The 19,607-nt window shown below is 53.1% G+C and overlaps 1 long non-coding RNA gene across 1 annotated transcript; it reads right to left on the bottom strand.

Moving 5' to 3' along the window:
• Nucleotides 1-10,908: 10,908 nt before the first annotated feature.
• LOC114070943 lies at nucleotides 10,909-19,460 on the bottom strand. The gene is made up of 3 exons (XR_003573983.1): nucleotides 19,362-19,460; nucleotides 18,570-18,927; nucleotides 10,909-10,932 (listed from the first exon to the last, which is right to left on the bottom strand). It is a non-coding gene; the product is annotated as an uncharacterized LOC114070943 (long non-coding RNA).
• Nucleotides 19,461-19,607: the final 147 nt, after the last annotated feature.

Genomic DNA, 19,607 nt, shown 5'->3' with positions numbered 1-19,607 from the left:
CAATTGGCTACGTTCAGATCTGGCCAAAATATTAATTTTTTGTGGTGATGTTTTCGCAGTATTTTTGCCAAATGTTAACTAGGGCTCCGTGGATATTTAATGAAAAAAAAAAAATTGGGTTACTCACAGAGTTTTTCTGGTTTAAGCGCAAGAAACTGTTGATTTTTGCTTGACAAAAGTTTAGAAGAATTCTCGTGTTCCATTAACAAAAAATTTAACAGACATCCCTCCCCTTCTCCTCTTTGCAGGGACAGGATTTGCCCATCACAGAACCAGAGCACCCCATTGCCCACCGGGACACTACAGCCCAAAAGCAAATCCTGCTTTCAACCATTCACCCAAGCTTTTAAGCATTAAATTGATGATAATTTTAACCCTGTCAATCCTCCCACATCACCCTGTTGGTCCCCACTGAGGGCATTACTGTCCATCTTGCCCTGTGTCTGAGCATGGGCTGCTCATCCCTGCCAGCCTGGCCCGCTGCCACACCAGCCTGGCATTTGGGGGGTTGTTTTCTCCTGGCATTTGGGGGTTTTTTTCCCCTCATTTTCCATAACTCCTCTCAGTGGGAACATGGAGCTGCACTGCAGTTCCAGGGCCGGGGCCAGTAGAGGCCCCCGGAGCCACCTCCAGCCCTGCCTGGTGCTCCCAGCTGCTCCATCACCTTCCCAGTCCCCGAAGTGCTCCTGACTCTGTCACCCTCATGATTCCCAAGGTCAGGGTTCGCTGGGAGCTCAGCATCAGGAGAGATCAAGGAATTGGCTGGTGTTTAGCACAGGACAAGCATCTGACTCTGATTCCTCCTTCCACCACTTCTGCTCTGTCCTCCCTCTCTTTTCATAAACCCCCTGTCATCAGCCAAAAGGCAAAAATATTGGGGCAGGGGAAAGCACAGTCCCATCTGTTTTCCACCTGATTTTCCAGGGGAGAAAGCCAGACAATCATGCTTTAAAAAAAATAACCCTTTCTCTGCGCTGAGTTTGGCAAGAAGAGCTCAAAGAGCTCAGGGCTTTCCTTCTGGGAGTTGCTCTTCGGCATCTGGGGTTGATTTGTTTGCAGCTTTTACCTCCCCCCGTGCCCAGTTTTGGTTTGAGTCCTTTTGGAGGGCTGGGGGAGCACACATTGCTCCAGGCCATGTCCTGCTGGGACAGGTAAATGAGCCTCCTCTGCACTCCTTGGGTGCCCAAAACAGGCAGGAAATGGGAGCAGCCTCATCCCAGCCCTGTCACCCCAAACCCTGCAGCATTGCTCACCCCAGGAGGGCTCTCAGGCCACAGTGGGAACACCAGGGAGTGGCTCTTTTGGGGAGCAGGTAACTTCAGTTACCCATGGGAGAACGAGCCCCAAATCCTTCAGGAATCTGGAGCTTCCCTGAGCCTGAAGCTGCTCAGCTTTTCCTCAAACAAGGGGGGAGACACCATATCCTGCACCCCTGGGGTGAACCAGGTACCCCAGGCTGCTCTGGTCTTGCACACAAGCAGGAAAAACCCGGCCAAAGCTCAGCACCCAGGAGGGCCCCAGCACCGTCACAGCGTTTGGTGGTGTCAGCGGAGGGATCTGAGTCAGGGGTGGGAGCAATCCTTCAATCCTTCACTGGGACTGGCAGGCTCCTCTCTCTAAGTGTGCACACACTGAAGCTGTTGGGGATATCACCAGTGAACGGCTCAGTGGGTGGAGCTGGCTGGACATTTTCCTGATGGAAAATGACAATTCGTCAAAAGCGAGATGTCACGCCTAAACACAGTCCATTGCTACAAAGAGTTTGTTTTGAAAGAGAAATAGGGAGGGGAGAAGCGTTGAAACGAGATCAACATATTTTGCTTTGGGCTTTTCAAGAAGGAAAACTGAGGGTCTTTTAAAAAAAAAAAAACAACACAACACTTTTCATTTTAATATTTCACATTATAGAGTCTGAAGTAATTTACTTTGCAATTTCACTCTGAGAAAAACATTGAAGTTCCATCTCTTGTTCTTCCTCAGAAGTGGAAGAAAGGGGGAAGGAGAAAGGGAAGAAAAACCTCAAGTATTGGCAATGAATTTAAAACATCCTCTTCCCCTTCCGGCTGTCTTGATGAGCTCAGCCCTGAATCCATAGGAACCCTGCTCGGGAAAAATCTCATTTGAAATGTTTTCTCCACAACAAAAGATTAGGGATGGAAATGCCCACGGGAAACGAGCAAGTTGGAGAATACTTTTTTTTGGGGGGGGGGGGGGAGAAGAGGGAGCTTTTGGCGAGGACGAGCAGGAAAAGGTCCCCTGGGATGGGGGAAGGGACCATCTGGAACGATGCAACATCACAGGGAGCAGCACCATATGAGGAGTGTGGAGGCTGCATCGAACCCCCTCCCTGTTTCAACGGGAGCAGCCCTGAATCATCCCACCAAAACCCCCAAAACAGCCCAGGATTCACCCCAAAAGTGGCTCTTCTGTCCCTGGCTGTACCAAGGAGAACACGCTCCAGGCCTTGGGCCCAGAGAGCTGAGGCTACCAGAATAGGCAGCTTTGCCCTGGAGAAAACAATTCCATGAGGGAAAAAAAAAAATCATCCAGAGGAAACACAACAGCAAAGAGTTCCTGGATGAAGTCAAGCAGCAACTCAACCTGCAGCTGCTGGAGAGGCAGTGGCCGAGCAGGGGCTGCTCCAACCACTGCCTTGAGGGAGAGTGCCAAGGGATGTTGGAGATCTGTGGCCAAACTGTGCCCAGATGGGTGATCAGGAGCCCTGCTCAGGCTGCTGCACCCCCGAAGGGCAGAGCTGGTGGCACTGTCAGCACCTTCTCACATCCTGCCAGCAGAAAGCAGTGGGACAAGGAGGCCCTTGGTCCTCCCTGCAGAGCGCTCTGCACACACTCAGCACCAGGCACACCTTGGACAAACCATGAAACCAGAGGAGGAATCCACACCAACCCTCAGAGCTGCTCCTGTTTTCGGAAAAACCCTTCCAACCAGGGGAGGGGAATGAAACAGGACAGAGCTGGAGGGATGGCCAGACACAATGCCCTGCTCCTCCTCTCCATCCCACTCCCCAGCACCTGCCTGGGGGCAGTGCTGCCTCCTGCTCTGCCACAATGGCACAGGCAAGGGCGCCGGGGCGATGCCAGGCACACCCCGGGCCAGCGCTGCCTCCCCTTTTGTCTGAGGGCATTAAAACCCCACAAAGATTGGGGGGCGGGGGGGGACAGACCCGGGGGGAAGGGGGGGGGCTGTCATTGTGTGATGAGTGGCTGCGCAGCGTTACCCGTCTGGCACCGGTGCCCCCTCGCCACGAATGCCATTGGCACAGCTCTGCACAAAAAAAAAAACCCCAGCTTTTCAGGGCTCGCCTGGTTCTCCCGGCTGCCATAGAAACCCCCGTTCAGCTGAAAGTATATTAAAGGGTGGTGCTGGCCCTGGCGCTGAATTCATCACATTGTATTCCCCCAGAAAAAAAAAAAAAAGAGAGAGAGAGAGAAGAAAGCCCACCCCTTTGTGCCTCTGCCTTGGCTCTCTCTGTCCCAGGGAGATGGGTGCCCTCCTGCTCATTTGGAACTTGTGGTTGCACATCCCCCCCTCCCCGAGCGTGGCACGGCCCTGGGAAGGACCCCCATGCCCCACCCGCCTCACTGCTGGGCCTCCTCACCCTCCATCACCCCCAAACACCACCAAGAGGCTCCACAGAATAATTTCAAAAAGCAGGTATGAGAAAATACGGGGGTAGATGCCTCCCTACTCTGCTCCATCGTTCCTTCCCAGCACTGCAGGCAGCCATGGGATGGAGCTGGTAGGTGCCCCCCAGGGTTTTTGGGAGGCAGAGGAATATTTGGGCACACACATCCCTTTCCTCACAGAACCAGGTCGAACAGGAAGCTCCCAGCTTGAACAGCAACAAAAAAAACGCGACGGAATACATCTCAAATACAGATGAAATTACAGACTGGAAGAGGAATAAACCTGATTTTCCCCAGCTGCTGATCCAGCTCAGCCCTTCACCACAGGCAAGGACCTGGTTCCACAGCCCCCCTGAGTCCTGCAGAGCAGCCTCTCCCACCCTCAGCAGCCCAGGAGGGACCTCGGGGCAGCAAAGAGGTAATTTAGTCATTTCAGGCACATCGGCCGGCGCGAGCTGGGAGTCACCAATTCAAGCAGATTTCATGCCCTGCCACTGCCCGTATCTCTCTATCAGGGTGACCAGTGGAGGTCTCACAGCAGCAGCACCCGTGGTAGATCTCCCTCCTGCTCTGCACAGCCCAGCCCTTGTCCCACCACAGCAAAGACCCAGGACCCTCCAGATTCACACCAGCAAGTCAAAAGTCCAACTGAGTTAGTCCAAACCCAGCTCTGTGGGGTTATTAATCTGTGTTTTCACTTCCAGAAGGAGCAAACTTCCCTCTTTCCTGCAGGATTCGCTCAGGGTTCATAACAAATTCTCCTGCAGTGTCACCGTGTCCCATTCCACCCTCCCCCACACCCAGGATTTGAGTTGGTTGGATAATTCCTCCCCAAGCTTCCCATTTCAGCAAAAAAGGATCAGTTTTGCCCAAACTGATTGGCCTTTGTTTTTAGCCAGAGCAGTCCTCAACCCTCCACTGACCTTACTTATTGCTCACCCCACAGAGGTGCCCGAGCTCAGCCACTGCCTCAAATCTGCCGTGAAAGTATTGCTCAAATTTAAAAAATACTAAAAAAAAACCACAAACCACCTCGCACCAATTTAATTTTTAAACCATTTATTTTACCTCCACCGACAATAAAAGCAGAAAGGATCAAAGCCAGGCCCTTTTGTGGCTCAGGGTGCCCCTGCCATCAGCGCGCTTTGTTCGAAACACCCTCAAAGAAAACTCTCATTTTGGTCAAGAGCCAATTATAAAAATTGGGTTGGGGGGTTTGCTTTGCTTTAGAGGTGCAAAATTGTCATCACATCTGTAAAGCTACCAAATGGCCCCGCACAGGGCAGAGGGAGGGGAGGGGATGGCTGGAGGGGATATGGATGGAGAGGACACGGTGCTCAAAGGCTGGTGCAGGAAGGCAGTTTCTCAGCTCAGCAACGAGCCCTCTGTCCTCGTTCCTCCTGCACAGCAGCGTTTCCCCTTCCCCTTCCACGTGCAGCAGGTCCTGGGTTGGGTCCTCAGGAGCACAGCGGGGGCTTTGCTTGCCTGCAGCAGCTCCGTGGATGCCCACGGACACCTGACCCCACGCAGCCCCCCAGGAATCACCTGGATCGAGCTGGCGCGGGTGCAGCAATTCTGGGAAGAGTGACCCAAAGCCATCCCCCTCAGACCCACACGGGCAGGGGGAGCTGGGTGTCTGCTCTGCCTCGCTGCCAGGATGCCCCTGCCCCAAACCTCGGGGTGCTGCAGGAGCACCCACACCCACAAAACCCACCCCACAAACCGACTGAGGGCAGCCCTCGGTGTCCCCCACGGTGCCCCCGGCTGCCCGGGGAGTGGGGCAGCCCATGCCGGCACATCAGCCCCGCTCGACGTCACTGTGGGGGGACCCTGCCACGCTCGTCTGGCCGCTCTCTGCCGATCTGCATCACAAAAGCCCCATTCTTGCGAACTTGGGCGACCTCCCGACCTCGCCAGCTCGGGGAGTGAATGGCTTTAGTCTGCCACGACCATCATGTCACTTTGATTAGTGCGTGAATAAACTCTCAATCCCGGGCTCCGGGGGGAGGCAGGGCCGGCGGGAGCCGCGCTGGATCGCGGGCCGGGCACTCGCAGTCCCACACCCGGGGATGGCCGCGGAGATCCCACCCAGAGCACCCTCTGCCAGCCAAACCATCCCCACCACCCTGCCCTGCCTGCATGGGGTCCCTCCTCAGTGCCCGGGGTGGGACCCCAACCCCTTCCCACCACCGCTGCCTGCCCACAGGACCTCGATGGTGAGCGGGGCGGCCAAAATTAAACGTTTAAGGATGCACAGGGAAATACTGAGTTTCCCACATTACTTCAGTGCCTGAAATTCAGGCAGCGGCACCAAAAGCATCAGTGGAAGCTCCCTGTACAAGCACTGTTGGAGCAGACTGGCTTGGATCCAGCCAGAGGTCCCCTCAGCCCCTGGAGGGGTTTGCAAAGGACCTTCCAAAACATTGGACTCTTCCCAAATTGCACGAGGAAAGAGCAGTCACCTCTCCCCAGCCCGGGGCAGGATCTCCAGAGCACACAGACCTGTGTGAGGCTCACTCTTGTGTTTCTGTGACAGCAGGGTGCCACTTACCCAAGGGGGAATGGGTGCTGTGGGGACAGCTGGGTGCCCCAAGGATGATTCCAGGTCACTCAGATCCAAGTGGACACATCCAGCTCTGCAGAGGTGGCCTCACTCCCAGCTTTACCTAAAAATCAAGTGTCACCTGGGGGATCAAAAAGGGTCCACAAGAGCTGAGAGCAAGCTTTTGGACAAAGCAAAAATTTGTTCTTTCGGGGGAAAACCGGGGAGGGAAAACTTGTCTTTCAGGAGGTCCTGAAGCACATCTCAATTTACAAGCCAGCCTGCAGCACGTAACAGGTCTCAAACATCTGCTTTTGAGGAAAAGCTGAACTCCTGCACATCCCTCCCACTCACCGCACTCACTACAACATCTAATAAACCCCGAGTTGCTCAGCACCCATCAAACCTGCCAAAATATCACCGTTTCGAGCCTGAAAATTCCAGATCTGTAGGAAAGGGTTAGGGAGACAGTAAATTAGGCCCTGCACGGAGGGCTCTACATGGGAAGCTAATGACCTTTTGTCTCTCCTGTCTGCAGACGGGCCTCATTTGCATGTATGCAGTTGGAATAATCTCGCCCATATTTCAAGCGTGTGGCTGCATCCCTGTGCACTCCTCCAGAGAGGTTCCCTCCCACTGTGCATGCCATTATCCCGGTGCAGCCACTTCAGGGCCGCCTTTAAAGCCACCTAGACACCAGCCAGGCTTCTCCAGCCCCACGGGAGCCTCTCTCTCCAAAGAGAGGTTTGAGGCCCCACACGTGAGAAAAGTGAGAAACCCCTGATGTGCCAGGAGTGAGGGGTCACTGGGAGCTGTGAGACCCCGACAGCACTGCCCACACCTCGGCTTTGGGGGGCATCCCTGGGCTTTGGGGGAGCTGCTCCGGCGACAAACCCCTGTCCCTCTCTGGGAACCAAGATTTTGGGTTGATCTAAGGTTGATGGAGCCCAAGTATTTTACCAGATCCCTGTGCTGCAAGCTGAAGCCTTGGGATTCCCTTTCTTCAGTGCTTTGAGGGTAGTTTTGAAGCAATTCTGAAAGATGCAGGTTAAAAACGTTGGAGGTGGGAAATGTGGGTGTCACTTGAGGTCTCTCCTCACATCTCCCTCTTCACAGCAGGGATCCACTGAGCAGGATCACAGAGATCCCCACAGCAGGATCACACAGATCCACTGAGCAGGATCACAGAGATCCACACAGCAGGATCACACAGATCCACTGAGCAGGATCACAGAGATCCACACAGCAGGATCACACAGATCCACTGAGCAGGGTCACAGAGATCCACACAGCAGGATCACACAGATCCACTGAGCAGGGTCACAGGGATCCAGAGAGCAGGAGCACAGGGATCCACACAGCAGGATCGTGGGGGTCCACTGAGCAGGATTAGCCCCAGCTCAGACCAATCCAGATTGCAAAAGCCGGAGCAAAGCAATCCAGGTCCCCTGGAGAACTCTCCGTGCCAGCACCACGAAACGCTGAGCGCTGGTGTCCCCCCACCTCCTTCCCAGCCCTTTCCAAGGCTCCCAGCCTTAGAAATAAAACCCCTCTCGTTTGTGCTCACATCCCGCTCCTCTGAGCCCCAGGAGCTGCTCTCAGCCCCTCTCCCTGTGCCAGGATCGGGCCCGCGCGGGTGCGGAGCGGCTCTGCTCACAATCAGCATCTCCCGGCCGGGAGCTGGGGAGGCAGAGCCGTGGCAAACACAAGCCCTCAGACAGGCAGAGCTGTCAATCCGGCCCCGATCCCTCAAAAGATTGATTAAGGACAAAAAAAAACAAACAAAAGAGAAAAGAGAACTTATGGACATGAGCTGAGAGGCGGGGAAAGAGGGGAGGGGAAATGAGCCGGGCCAAGTTAAAATTCCGACAGAGAAGTTGCAGCTCAACTATAGAGTCTAGACAAGCATTCACAGCCCCGGCCCCGATTGTTATAGAGCCTCTATTGTCTTAATTAACCATTTTAGCTGCAATGGAAGCAGACAAACCTTTTCTTCTCCATCCCACCCCTCCTCTGCTGCACACTCATGCAGACAAACACCACCGAGTCAAGTGCTTTGATTTAAAAACCCCCTCGGCATATCCACACACACCTTCTTTCGAGGCAGAGCTTTTTGCAAGGTTCGTTGAGAAAATCGCTCGCCAAACAAGCAAAAGGGGAGAGGGGCGAGCTGGAGGTGGGGAAAAAAAAAGAAATGCAAATCCTGACGCAACATGAATGGGAACAAATGGGTTGATTCTTTTAATCTCCTAATGTGCTTAATAAAGCATTATTGCAATGCAAATTTTATTTTAATGCTGTACATATTTTATTTGACATGCTGGTAATTTTAGTTGGCTGAACAATCCGCTGCTTTGTTTTACCGAGTTATTTCTGTTTGGGGGGGGGGGGGGATATTTTTGAGGGTGTCATGGGACTTCTGCCAATCGATACCCCCTGGGAATCTCTGCAGCGCTCTCTTTAGAGGCTTAAGCTAAAATAAATAAATAAATAAATAAATAAGAGGGCCAAACTCTCCTCTCATGACCCCGGTAGAAAGGCAGGAGCAATCCAGGAGCACGTCTTTCCCCTCTCTCTGAACCCTCACGAGCCCCACAGACTCTCTTTACTGGTCCCACACTGCCTTGCTGTAATTCCATCCCATTTGCACTGATTTCATGGGTTCAGTGGGAAAAGCCTGACCAGCAAAGCAGGTGGTTCCCCTCTCTGAGCACACCAGTGTGAGGTTCTGCCCTGGGTGCCCAGGGGAAGTGCCTCAGTGCAGAGCCCTGCCCTGTCCTGAGATGCTCCAGCCCAAACCAAAGCCAGGGAAGAGCCTTCCATTTCTGCACCCAACCTGCTCTAGAGTGGGTTTGGGATTTGCCTGCTCAGGAGGGGGTTTGCATGAGGCATTCCCAGTCCCTGGCTCATGGTGGTGTTAATATTGTTAATATTGTCCTTCCCTCACCGAAAGCCCAAACTTGGCATCTCTGCAGAGACACTGTAGAGCAGCACCAGCTTCCCCTAAAGAAATCAGGGGGTAGAAACAGTTTGAGAGTGAACCTTGCCCTGAATGGGGTGTGGAATCTGCTCCATTTCATGCCAGCGTGTGTCAAGGTACAAACCTGATTGCCAAAGAGAGAAATTAGTGCCAATTATAATCACCGTGCTGGGCTGCAGATCTCTAATGGAAAACTGTCACTGTGGAGGATAAATGCAGCTTGTATTTTATATAAGGAGGAGGTTTTTTTACAATGAGGGTGGGCAGGCCCTGGCACAGGTTGCCCAGAGAAGCTGTGGCTGCCCCTGGATCTCTGGAAGTGTCCAAGGCCAGGTTGGACAGTGCTTGGAGCAACCTGGGTTGGTGGAAGATGTCCCTTCCCCTGGCAGGAGGTTGGAATGAGATGAGCTTTGAGATCCCTTCCAGCCTCAAAACAGTCTGTAATTTTATGTAGGGAACCCAGGGACTGCTCTGCTCCACTAGGAGATGAGCTGAAATCAGGGGAAAGCCACGTGAAGCTCTTTAGGAGACGAGAGGCGCGGGTGGAAAAGCACAGAGAAGGGATGCAAAAGCCTTTCCTAAATGCACTTGTGGGGTCCTGGAGCTTCAGGTCCCCAAAGCAGAGTCTGCAACCCCTTCCCGTTTCACTGAACTCCTCCTGCCACAGCATCTCATCAGGGCAGGTCGAAGCACTGCTCTGATGGTGGGGATGGGTCCTCTGATGGAGAGGGAGAGAAGATGAGCCTGATCTTTTGCAGTGCAGAGGGAGCATTCCTTGCTGCAAGGCTGGAAATCCAGGCCCCAGGTCTGTGTGGCAGCAGATTTAGGAGCAGGCAGGAAGCTCTCCCTGTCCTCACTCAAGCCTACAGGTGACCAAGACTTTGCAGCAGCAGGTGTGGAACCCAGAGACACAAAGTGGGTCAATTGTCATCCTGTGGGGAGCAGGGACCCCTCTGCAATCAACTTCAGCAGTTCAGAGATGGTGTCAGAAAGCCTTTCAGTGGCTGATCACCACCAGGGAAAGGCTGCAGGAAGGTTTAAGGGGATTAACGTGATCCAGGAGCTACTTCCAAGAGGTTCATTCCTGCAGAAACAAGGACCCCAGAGGCTCCTCACACAAGTCCTGTGCCCTGGGAAGGGGTTGGGGAGGCCCAGAGGATGGCGAGGGTGTTGTTGCCCCCGCACAGCACACTGGAGGCTTCATCTTCGTCGAAACCCCCCCCAGGCGTGCTCTTAATGTTACCTCTCTAATAATAATAATATTTCATCTGCCTTGTCTGATTAGGTTAGGCTCATTTGATTTTTGCAAAACACCTTTAATCACCTTGCAAATTCCCCGTCATTACGAACAGAACCACCACAAACATTATCGACAATCCAGGTTTTATTTTCAGCAATCTTTTTTTTTTTTTTTTTCTTTTTTTTTTTTTATAGGCAAGAGACAGTTGTAAAAAAACATAATTTTAAAAATATGAACAAGACAGAGGCTGAGAAAACATTAACAAGGCCCTGTGCTTTCTGCTAAAGTGCCTTCATTTCATTATCATTAAATTTGCCTAGTAATTAGATTTCGGTGCATGAATATTTTAAAAAAATGTAACAGACAGCCTGTCAAAAAAAAGCACGACAACATCAATTCGATAATTTTTTAGACAGAGACATTCATAAGCAATTAACACAGATTTCCTAGGGTTGGAGACTCTTTTTCTCTTTTTTCTTCCTTTTTTTTTTTTTCCCTCTCCTTCCAGCTTTGTGTTCTTCACCTGAAATTAAAAGAAAAATAAAATCACTGTAAACATCAGCACTTTGTGCCTTTTTTTTTTTTTTTTCCTGGTTTGCTGACAAGATTCCAGCGCTGTTTTCCCCTGTCTTAGCATGCTTGGGCTCTCCTCTCCCCTGCCTCCCACCCCAGCCTTGCTAAACACGGGCAGGCACAAGGTTGGGTCATCCATCAGACCTCCCCACTCCTGCAGGACCAGATTAAATTAAGGTTGCACGGAGCTTCTGTCTTGATCTTCAGGCATTTCTGCTGAAAACAGTGATTTTGATCACTATTTGCATAATTGTACAGTTACGTGTTCCCCGGGTCCGTAATTGCACGATCCGTGTTCGACGCGGGGAGGTTCGTGAGGGGCACGTCAGGTGAAGCCAGGATGCTCCATCCCCTTCCCACAGCTCCCCCCTGCAGGTTGGTGGCCACCTGACCTCGGTGGGGGCAGCCCTCCCCACCTTGTTTTGGGTGGGGGTATCAGTCCCTGCCCTACGGCCGCCCCAACACCCTCCTGCGGGGCCATCGACCTCCCGTGTTTATCCACGACCAAAGTCCAGCAGCACCACCCTCTCTCGTGCCCATCCTGCACATTTCCAACAGGACCAGGAGGAGGAGGGAGAACAGCACATTTCCACATTTTCATCCTTTTTCCCCCCTCTTCAGAAGAACCTCACACAGAAATCCATCTGGGAACTGTTTGCTGGGGTGACTCAAGGTCTGAGCTGGTTTGGAGGTAGGGGTGGCATGGAGCAGGTTCAGTCCATGCCTGGAACTAACATAGACCCCAGAGCACATTTCCCACACAACCAACACAGTGCCACTGAGCCGGTGAAGATGCCCAGGAAGGAGCTGGTTGCTCCCCGTCGGCTTCTTTCACCTGCACGGGGCAAGTCCCTGCTCCCTCCTGAATCCTTCGTTTGGAAAGCAGCAACATTTGGGGGGATTTCCACAGAATCATAGAACCATGAGATGGTTTAGAAGAGACCTTAAAACTCATCTTGTTCCACCCCCTTCCACGGGCAGGGACACCTTCCACTAGCCCAGGTTGCTCCAAGCCCTGTCCAACCTGCCTTGGACACTTCCAGGGATGGGGCAGCCACAAGCCATTTCATTTCAGACAAAGCTTCCAAGATTCCTGGGTTTAGTCCTAAATCAGGACCAACACCTGAAATACTCTAAAAAGACTGCACATACCAAGTCCTTACTTCAGAGGAGCCCCTGGAATGCCAACAGCCCATCCAAACCCCGGCGTTGGGGCCGTGCTCTCTTACGAGAGCAACATTCTACAGTAAATCTACAGTAAATCTACAGCTCAGGGTTACTGCAGACAGGGAGCCAAAATTAACTTTTCAGGTGTTAAAGAGCATGAGCCAGAACTAAGAGGCGTGTTGGGAAGAGAAAACAATCACCAAAACCCCGAAGCCCAACTATTTGACCTAAACATTAAAAACCCGTGTCTGTGTTACTTTTGGTTGTTGCTATCATCGCGAGATCATCATCTCTGGCAAGTTAGGAATACACAAAACAGCCACACACAAAGAAAATCCTGGACCTCAACTCAGGTCATGCCTTCCTAAAATCTCCTTTGCAAGGTTTTATCGGCAAGAGCAGGGAGTAGAAGCAGTTGGTACAAGCAGCTGAAAGACCAAATCAAAAGCATGTGAGCAGATTAAAGAATCAATCTCTCCATTTGATGCAGAGGAAATCCCACTAATTATAAAGAAGGGGCTTATTTCCTGGAGTCACTCTGTTTGAAGTCATCAAAACTAGTAATACTTAATTACTCCACTTTATGGAATATATAACATGGAGGCCCTTCCCCACTCGCCAGCCCTCTGCTGCCATCCCTGCTTTCCAGGGGCTGTGGTGATGTTCCTCCTGCAGCCCTCACACGAGCCTGCAGGGGAGCATTTAAACGTGCTTTAAAAGGAGGTTATAATGAAAAATAAATAAAAAAATAAAAACAACACACCAGAGTGATTTAAGCCCTGCGAGTTTACCTGGCAATGTGTGTGTGTGCCAGCAAACTCCTTCACAACCAGGCATGGAGGATTAAACCAAACTGAGGGTTTGCCTCACCCTAATCCTTGAAAAGGAAGGGGGCTGGCAGTGGTGTGACTGAAACTCAGCCTCCACAAACCACTCAGACCTTGCTGAACGACCTTTGAAGGCCCAAGAGCAACCTGCCAGCTTCTGGTCCAGGGTTGTGTTTAGGTGACATCAACAGAGAGGGGGGAAAAACACATTCAGGTGTCTTGAGGAAATGACAGGAGGCACAGGATCTTCTCAGAACTGGGAGAAAGGCATTTAAAATTGAGGGCTCTCATTCCTCCTGTCTGCAGGTGGCTGTGGGGCAAAACCCCATCAGGATGGGCTTTGTGCAAGGGCTGACAACCCCCAGACCCATCAACCACCATGGTAAAGCTCGAGTTTCTGACACTGGGTGATTAATATGGAGGGGAATCGCAGCTTCCAGCAAAAAAAAAAATTGCAATAATCATATTTTTAGAGGTTGAGAGAAACCTTGGAAAATGTGACCCAAGAGATTCGAGCAGGGAAAGGCAAGTAAGTTGTTTTTTTGCCAGTCTTGGTGGGATCTCAAGGGGAATTGAGTGTGAGTATTCCTGAGTGCATCCCTGGCACTGATGCTGCTCCCGGGGCCTGAGGCCTCAAGCAAAGCTGTTCCTGGCAAGGAAGCAAAGCCTATGGGATCAAAATCTCTTCCCAGGATGCAGTGAGGCTCTTTAAGCCCATCACTCGTCCAAAGGCAACCTCCAGGGAGCAGTTCTGGTGAAGAGCTGCCCGTTTCCATGCCTGGGTAACACCAGATCAACCCAGGTGTGGGTTTGTCCTGCTCAGGTCTGGCTGGCTGTGAGACTTTTTTAGAATTGCTCTTTTTTTTTTCCAGCAAAGCTGGTAAATTTTGCAGGGGAAGGACAGGATCTCAGCTCTTCCTTCATCACCACCTACACACACCCACCTGGGGCTGCAGGAGCTGCACAGGCAACACCACTACGAGTGGCAATAATAAACCTTCTCCATCCTGGAGTTTCTCCCAAATAATGGAGTCCAGCTGGGGCAGCACAAGGAGATGTAGAGCCATGTGCCACTCTTTGAAATTCTGCACATACCACCAGCAACAGGAATGTCCCAGGAATGCTGCTGTGGAGTCATGAGGCTTCACAGCCAGGAACTGGGAGAGAGAAGTGGTTTTTTTTCCCCTAAGATGGAAAGGGAAGAAATCTGCTAAACCCAGGTTTGACCTGACTGGGAAGTGCAACTGGGTTCCAGATTGGTTTGGCTGGCCTGAAAAATCCCTTTTAAGATGTCTGAGCTTTGTGAAAGCCCGAAGCTGAGCACATCTCTAAAAACCCTCTACCTGCACGAGGCTCCCTGCGATTCTGCTGCCAGTGGGAGAACAGGCAGGTGTCCTGCAGAGCAGCATCTGCAGGGCAGGGATTGACACCTTGCTGCTCCTCTTGCTCCTGACTGTGCCTTTCCTTGGTCCTTTTTTTGCAGATTAGGCCCCAGAAGAGACCCAGCCCTGCAGGAGGATGGATGAGCAGTGAGGCATCCAGGCAGATGTGGGGGATGAGAGCTCTAGAGTTCCCAGCCCAGTGATGTTTGCTCCAGGTGCACAGGACTTCATGGCCCCACTGGGACTCTTCCTTGGGTTTCTCCTTTGGAGAGCAAGAATCCACCTGGAGAAGCACAGCTCAGAGCTCTCTTTGCTGCTTTGTGATGCTTGGGGGGACACAAATCAAAATATTTCCCAGAGAATTCCAGTATTTTGCCCCTTGCAGGTGGTGGGAATAGTTCAGGGAGGACCTGAAACAAAACTCTCACAACTCAGTCCCTCTGGAACTGAGAAATACCACGATGAGCCTATACTGATTTTTTTTTTTCCTCACTTCTGAAGCTCTAAGGTATCAAAGGAGAAGAATCTGCTGTGAGGTGAATGTCCCTTCTTTGCTGGCTGGGCAAGAGACCAACAAGGAAGGAATTTTATTTTATCCAAAGAGGCTTTCTAGGGCTGGACACATCCTTTCCTGCCATCTATCAAGCCACAGGCAGCAGTGGACCAGAGCCAGGAAGGAGCCCTGGGTCTCCATCCCAGCCACGAGAGCGAGGACCTGCTGCAGGTGGGAAGGAACCCTGGCTGCATCCCCCAGCAATCCTGGTAGATGGATGGACTTAACTCCCTGGTTCCAGCCCTGTCCTAGGTCAGAGCTCTGTGCTGTGCTCCCGGCAGCAAAGCACAAACTAAAAACTCAGAAACTCGGGAGCTGCTGCTGTGCCCTGAGGCCACAGGCAAGGGACCTTTTCCCTGGGCAACCTCAAAACGAGGGCTCGAGCCAAGGTGGGGTTTATGCCTGGAAAACAAACACGTCCACAAGACCTAAACCTTCCTGCAAGTGAAGGACAAGGGCTTTAAACTCTCTGCTCAGAGGGGTGGGGAAGGGGCTCCCCCTCCCCCTTGACTCTCCCCGGAGGAAGGGGCGAGCCAGTCGGCACCACCACGGTGGAGCGAGGACCTCGCCACAGCCTGGCCGAGGTCTGTTTGTCACTTTTCCTTCATTATTTGCAGTTTGTACACAGCGTCATTAGGGATTCATTCGGTTTCCCTAGCAGCAGGCATTAGTCTGGCTTCCCTTTCCCCCTTCTCTCGCCAGCGCCCTTTATTTTTAGTGTCTTATTTACAGTTTGACAGAGTAACTGTAACCCTTGCAAGCTACTCCAGCGGCTTTAATCGGGGGAATAATGAGTCCTGTCTGGCGATGAATAGAATTTAGGGGACAGATTGTTCCACACTCGCCCGGTGGGGTAATTTATTTATGTGCGCACTTGTCAGGAGGAGAAAGGGACGGGGGATCTGTATGCACCGAGGACACTGCGGGCGCTGAAAGGGAAGGGAGAATGGAGCCAAACGCCCCAGATCCCGCTGCCCCCCCTCCGCCCCTCCGGCAGCTGAATGCCTCCGGTGGCCGTGAACTTGGATGGGCCGAAAGCCCCATTCCCAGGCCCTCGGCACGTCAGCGGGGCCGCCGAGGGCCGGGGCTGCCGGCAGCGGGCTCGGGGCTCCAGATGGGTCCGGGCGCGGCGGGCAGCCCTCCCCGGCACTGCCCCGCATAGCCGCGGCGCGGGGAGCACGTCCCATAGCAACCGTACAGTAGCAGGAGCACAGCGGGGGGCTGGGAAGAGAGGCAAAGCCCTCGGAAAAATACAGGATGGGTCCAGACAATGGCCCTCTCTCATATCATAAATTACACGGCAGCAAACAAAGGGGCGACGGATCCTGCCCCCCCCCCCCCCCCACACACACACCCCCATCCACCCCTTTCCCCGCTCCCACAGCCTGTGGGTGCCGTGGGCATCCTCGGGCACGGGGGCAGCGGCGGCGTGAGGGGTTTCTGGAGGAGGGAGGTGAAGGCATTGCACCTCCCGGCCCTCGGCATCTCCCTCGCCCTTCCCCTCTTCCCCTCGAGGCGCGATTTCCTTTGCTCCTCCGCGGCATTCCTGCCTTCTGCTCCCCAGCGCTCCCCGAGCATCCACTGCCTCAGCACTGGAGTGCTCTGTCACACCGTGATTGTGGTCCTTCAGTCACTGCTGGCCACGGGCTGGATGGGAGACAAACGGCTCCTGGTCCAGAGGTGGGATGCTCTCTCCTTCTTCTGCTCTCCTTCTTTTGCTCCTTTTTGCTCTGCCTAGCTCAAAGCCAGGAGCATTTTGCATCTAGAGACGACAGCTCAGTGTCTTCTAGGAGATTGTGGGGGCTGGACCAGACTCCACTTCAGCCATGCCTGGGCTCCTGTGTAAAGCAGGACAGTGGGATCCACCAAGCTTCAGGGTCTCCTCAGCTGGGCAATGGTCCCCCTTAGCAGAGAGGATTCACCCCAAGAAAAGGCAGGAGAGATGTGCAGGGGGTCCCTTTGCATCCCCAACTGCCAGGCAGTATCAGACTGAGCCCATCTGCACTCAGACATGGAGGTGCTCAAGCTCCATCTCGATTTGTTGCCGATATCCCTTTAAAGCTCTCCCTGCTTGGCCCAGCTCCCACCCATGCTTGGCACCTCTCCTTTCCCAAATAGCCTCAAACAGAGCCCACGATCACACTTTCTACCTGAGCTTAAAGTTGCTAGCGTGGCATCAGGACACTCTGGCTCTGGCAACACCCTTTTCACACCCATTTTGGCTGCAGGGGATTTGCCTTCACCACCCTGTCAGGAGAGCCAGGACTGAAAGGGCTGCAGACTCCAGGGCCTGTTAACAGCAGCCACGTTGGTTCCCAGGGTTTTACCACTTTGGTGGTGTACTGGGAGAGATGCTTAGAGATGGGTGAGCTGCATAAATCTGGGAGACATCCAAGCAAGCACCCACACACACTTCACCCAGCCCAGGTTCCTCTCTGCAGGTGAGGATGCCACAAGGACCACAAGTTCTGGCTGCATTAGGCCCCAAACAGTGGAATCAGGAAGCTGCCAGGTGGCAGAGAGGATTAAACCAGGCAGAGAGCACTTGTGATGTCACCTCCAGGTCGTGGAGCAGAGAAGTGCCAAGTCTTCTCTGGATCTCCACTGTCTGGAGAAGAATCCATACAGTGCTTCTGGCACTTCAGCCACCTCAGCCCGGGGACCAAAGGCTGGTTTTGTCTGACCCACGGTCCCCACTGCCCAGTGCCAGGGTTGGAGAGAGCACATGGGTGTCTAGAGGGGTGGGGACAGTGTCTGCCCATACCCCCAGACAGCACCTCACCCCAGGGAACCTCCACCAGCTCCCTGCCAAGGGACACACTCAGCCCAAGAGCCTGTTCCAGGGAACACCATTCCTTTGGCAGAGAGATGGAGAACTCTCCTCACTTGGCTGAACCCAAGGCAAGACAAGAGTCCTTGCATACACCTAAAAATACGAGAAAAGGTCTTTGCACCGGGAACCTGTGGGGTTTTTTGCTGCACCAGGAACCTCTGGGGCTTTTGCTGCCCCAGGCAAGGGCTCTGTAGGGTGAGCAGCCCCTGCCCTGCTCCATCCCAGCTCAGGGGCAGAGTGGTGATGATTGCAGGGAGACCTGAGGCACGACCACATCGGGCCTGGGGAGGGGGAAAACCTCCTTGTCGGGGCACAATGACTGTCTATTCTGCTGATCACAAGCCTAATCCTCTTTGGTTTTTAATTGGCATTTGGGCTAAGCTGATTTAAACCTCTTCACCTTGTTGGGTCCCCCCCTCCCCACTTCTTTCTTTTCTTTTTTTTTTTTTTTTTCCCTTTTTTTTTTTTTTTCCTCCCAAATAACAACGCTGCCATCACCAAGTCCCCCGGCACAATGACAGCTTTGTGCGAGGGCGAGAGGAGAGGAAAGGGGAAGGGAGGGGGAGAAGGGAAATGTGCTGAACCCACTCGGAAACAATGCGGAGTTTGTGATTCAGACTTGACCACTGGCAAAGGACCCGCTTCAGCTGCGCCTCGATAATAAACACACTGTCCCTTCCCAGCACCTCTCCCCCTGCCCATCACCTCCTCCTCAGGCCAGCTGCCCACCGGTGGGGGCTCTACCTGAGGTCCCCACCCCTCAGTGGGTGCAGCTTCCCCGTGCCCCAGTGCCAGAGAGGTGCCCACGTCCCACCCCAGTCTCACCAGCAAGAGGTCCCTGGGGTGACGTTCAGCAGTGGGATGGGGACGTCCTGGTGTCCTCTCTCCACCTGTGCGTCCCTGAGCTGGTGCTGTGTCCCCACTGCTGGGCAGCAGCCCCGGTCAGCCTGGACGGACGCCGGTGCAGATCATGATCTACGTCGTGCTCCGGGCCAGGGTCTGCTGGTTGGAGGAGGAGGAGAGTGCATGTGGGATCAGCCGTGGTGAGGGGTTTCTCCTGAGGGTCCCACAAGGCAGGTCCTGCTGTCAGATCCCCGTGGGAGGGGGCTCATGGCTTTTGGAGGGCGGGGGTTTCCATATAGCCCCCACTCCTGGGTTCGTGTGGTAACGGAGCTGATCTGAGCTAAAACCAAACACAACACAAACACCTTCATTACCCCCTTTCCATTTAAAAAAAAGGCAAATAAACCTCCCCAAAGACCTCCAAGGAGCCCTTTGTTCTTGCACGTGGGACTGACATCTCTCCCAAGGTTTGGGAACGACAAACCAACAAACCCACAAGAACAGATGTTGAACACAGAACAAAATCCCTGGATGGCTGAAACTTTGGGCTGAGTGGTCAGCAAGGAAGGTGCTGGTGACCTCAGAGCTGGTGACCATGGAGCTTTAGAGCTGGTGACCATGGAGCTTTTGGCCCCTCCTTGTCCCCATGATGTGGTCGTCATGGGCTCACACCAGTCCTCAAACACTTGCCACTCGGCAGAGCGACAGTGCCTGGTGTAAGAGCTTAGGGGAAGCCTATAAAAAAATGAATTTTTTTTTTTTAAACCCACTTACCAGGATATTCCCTGTGAACTTTCACGGGGGGTCGGAGACCTGCGATTCGTCAGCCAGAAAATGAGCTTCGCATCGGATGAACTCACGTCCTCCCTGACAGGAAGAGAAAGAAAAGAGGATGGGAACACTTCAAATGTCAGTCCCATGTGCCCTGTCTGGATTACACCAGGACAGGGAGATTACAGCCCCTTTTTCTGGCAGGAAAGGGGAATAAGGAAGAGAGAAGTCAGTTGGAAAACTCTCAGC

The sequence above is a fragment of the Empidonax traillii genome, unplaced genomic scaffold, assembly GCF_003031625.1.
Source record: "Empidonax traillii isolate 1590-97213 ecotype Southwest subspecies unplaced genomic scaffold, ASM303162v1 scaffold1756:size66444, whole genome shotgun sequence".
Classification (NCBI taxonomy): Eukaryota; Metazoa; Chordata; class Aves; order Passeriformes; family Tyrannidae; genus Empidonax; species Empidonax traillii.
Note: the sequence above shows the minus strand (reverse complement) of the source record. Positions and strands in the feature narration are given on the sequence as shown.